The sequence below is a fragment of the Rhipicephalus microplus genome, chromosome 7, assembly GCF_043290135.1.
Source record: "Rhipicephalus microplus isolate Deutch F79 chromosome 7, USDA_Rmic, whole genome shotgun sequence".
Taxonomy (NCBI): Eukaryota; Metazoa; Arthropoda; class Arachnida; order Ixodida; family Ixodidae; genus Rhipicephalus; species Rhipicephalus microplus.
Window position 1 is genome coordinate 81,261,529 of NC_134706.1, and position 3,759 is coordinate 81,265,287.

A 3,759-nucleotide genomic window follows, 5' to 3' on the forward strand; every position below is an offset into this window, starting at 1 on the left:
GCTTATACAATACTTACATCTAGCAGGGTTGGTTATCTCAATAACGTTGGCAGGAGCCTTTTGCTACATGGTTGTGCACATATACGCGAACAGTATTGCGTTAGAACCTGTCTAAAATGCCAATTCTTCTTTTTAAATCATGGCAGATACGTGTTTCGGTTATTGTGAGTTTCAAAGTCAAGTTTTTAAGTGTTTTAATTTCGAGTTTTTGTTTGTCTGCTCTAATTACTGTTGTGCCTAACATATAGAAAGAGCCCTTTGGTTCCCCCAGCTTTCGTTCCCAAAAATCGTCCTGTTTTGGTACACTGGCTGCCTTATCGTAGTATAGGAGAGTTTATTGGTTCGCCGCTAGCTGGCGATAAGATCGCGTGCTTCAGGATATCGCCAAACAGTTTTTCCCCCTTGCAGTCATAGCTGCCTGCGGTACAAACAGTCCCAGGTGTAGTTGCGTATATATACACCCCATACTGTGAACCAGGGAATGACTTCCGCTGTAGCTCAGTTTGTAGACCAGCGGGCCCATTATTCGAAGCAGCAGGTTCGGTCCTGCCCATGGCAAATTGTCGTTTCGTCCACTCATACTTACCTCGTGAATGCCACAAATAACATCCGTACACTTTCTTTGGCTTTCTTGCTAGTTTTGTGTTGTGCCCGACGAGCCCTTGAATTTCCCATTCGTTCATTGCTGATTTGCTACTTGTAATTTTCTATTTGTAAGACTGCATTTAATTTAGCACCCTACATGCATGAGTTGCAATTAACTCTCTTTAAATGTCAAATTTGCCCAACAGTTTCTAAATACTCCAATATTGCATTCCAGGAAACACAATGACCGTTTTACATTATAAATTATACATTATAAATTTAAGATGCACATGCGATTTTGATTTTGTTTGTAAGAGCAAACAAGTCATACTTTCGGCATTGTCCTCAAAAAGTGGCTCACTTGCAGAGCTATCGAACAACGTCATGCCTTAGCAGAAGTTCTTGGCTGCAGTCTTTCGCAGCAAATAAACAACAAAGAGTTTGAGGAAGTCTTCTTTGTGTATAGTATAGCAATCAGAATTATTATTTTGACTTCTCTTGCGCCCGTGTATTTATGCTTAGTCTTTTCACATTATTACCAACCAACTAGCCTTGCTCGCCATATTCTATTTTGCTATTTCTTCATTAGACCCATGAACCGGCGAAATGAAACTTGCGTCCGAATGTGTACATCGAGCCTTAATGAGTTAAACGACTTCATTAAATCAGGTGACTAATGCGTTCATTGGATTCTTCCCAGGGGCATTGTCTTTACACACACCCTCTGGGTCACGCATTCAGAAGATCACCTTGTGGGCATCCACACAGGATTTCATCAAGTAAGCACTTTCTCATACCTTTAAGAGCAATATTGAACAAAGCAAATCTTGCTTCAAGTACATTTACTCGCAGAAATCCTTCTCTGAAAAAGTTACCATTGGCACGTCTGAGTGTTCTCATACCTAACACCCACCATATAGTGACATGACAGCTGTGGCGTAGCGCTGATGTCAGCTAATACCCGTGCCACACGGGCAGAGAATGACATTCGTCCGAATGCCATTCGCCACCAAAGACGCACCTGCTGTGGTCGATTGCCAGCTATGCTAAATGCATACATTTTGGTACGGGAGAAGCATCCCGAACATTAAAGGGGTACTGACACAAAAACTTTGGCCTCGAGTTTTTCTGCTGCAATGTGTTGTTGGGGGCCTGTTAGTTATGACACGACACATCGTTTGCTGCAGCACGTGACGGATAATTAATTACAAATCCGTCATTATTAATCAATCTCATACCCCTGTCACACGGGCACCCGCGAAGACCGTTTAACTCCCTCGTCCTTACGACAACGAAGATGCGGTCCGTGTCACACGGCCACCCTTACCCAAACGAAGGTAAACGAAGCGTTTCGCAAAGGACGTTCAACGATCTACCTTAACAGCGAAACGAGGTACTCTCATCCCCAGCAGTCTAGAGATCAGAGAAAAATTTCGAGCACTAAGTGGCTGCAGTGAAAGAATAATACATTTTGGCAATCTTAAACGTTCTTTCGGTGCAGTACTCATTCACAACGCGTGTTTGTTTACATATATTTACGCCCGCAAGAGTTCACTTACTCTCAACACCGATGCTCTACACTCAGTGCCTCGCACGTGGTGCCTCGCGAGTCGGGCCGGCCGGCGCCATCGAAAAATATTTCGTCCATGCGTGTGGTTGTGGTCGTCGCTGTGTCACTCTTGGCTGAAGAACACAAAATGTGCGCTCACGAGGCAAGGAAGCACAAGAACTTTCGTACCCAAACATGAACACAGGCAACAAAACAACTAAAAGCACAATGTGGCTAGCGTCACTAGCGGCATCGCTACATTTAGCGAATTCGTTTTTCTTTGAAAATGTTTTTATGCTTTGTTAGCCTCTTACCTCCTTAATAATGGTTTTTTGTAAAAACCCTAGAACGAGGATTCACAAAAAAATCAATAGAGATGAAATTAGAATACTTTTCCGAAAATCAAATAGCGCCAGCTGAGTCCCCTCGCGCCAACTGTTACAACCTTTCCATTGCCGTGTGACACTGCCACAACTCCTTCTCCGTCGAACCACCTAGGGGAGATTGACGTTGACGGTGTTCAACGGAGTTTAGTGGTGGCCGTGTGACAGGGGTATCAGTTTCGGTTTGAGAGAGTTCCAAAAACTGAGTGTAACTGTCGCCACCTAGCGTGTGCAGCTCTTGACCACGTCAGCACACAGAACTTTGACGCACTCCCGCACAGTCCGCATAAAGAATTACTTTGGAATAGAAAATGGGACTGTAATGTCGCCAAACACAAAACTTTCTAAGTGTGCGCCACGGCTACGCACTCGCAACCAGCCGCTGAGAAACATAGACTTCGGGAACTAACGTGGGAAAAGAAAAGTAGTGGCTATGACGTCATCATAACTTGTTTTGTTGACCACAGCGTGGTGACGTGAGGGAAATAGGGAGTAACCTCGGGGTCACCTCCGAGGGTGTCTATATAGCGCTATGGAGTCGGTCGCTCGCGCGAACTTCAAAAGTAATTTAAAGCATCTTCCAACCTATATTGACTGTTGATATCTTGCAGATGATATACGAATGTTCACGAGAATCGACCCCGCAGGCTATCAAGGCCCCAAAATTTTTGTGTCAGTATCTCTTTAAGAAAGTGTAGCACTTTAAAAAGATTTAGTAAGTGCTAGGCAAAGGCATGAGTGCACCTAACTTGGTTGTTTGGCGAGCCACAGTATTTGACAAGTGACAGTGGTAGATCGACATGCTTGGCGCTCACTGTCTGCAGTTACACTCACTAACATATAAGGCTGTTGACGTGTCGGTGACACAGGCATTGTCTCTTGCAGCAATATAAAAGGCTTCCACCAATTCGCGGGCCGTGTTATAACTGCTCCTACCCCAAATCTTAATCTCTCGGAAAATCGGTGAGCACTTGCGAGCTTGGCAAGGTGCGAGCAAATGTTAGTTCCCGTTATTTTTTAGTGAAAGCTCGTGTTACCTTGCACGGTATTTCACGCAACGCCCCCTATGGCAAACGCAAGATTTTCCACAAGACGGCGGTATTCCATAGAACGACGCCTGCAGTCTCAAATTTTACATACGCAAAAGCGTGTTTTCCGCAACCGCTTAATTTCTACTCACCAGAGGAGGTTCTGAGACAAAGCCCAGCCAGCTTACGTGGGGCGGACAACACCATGGGCACA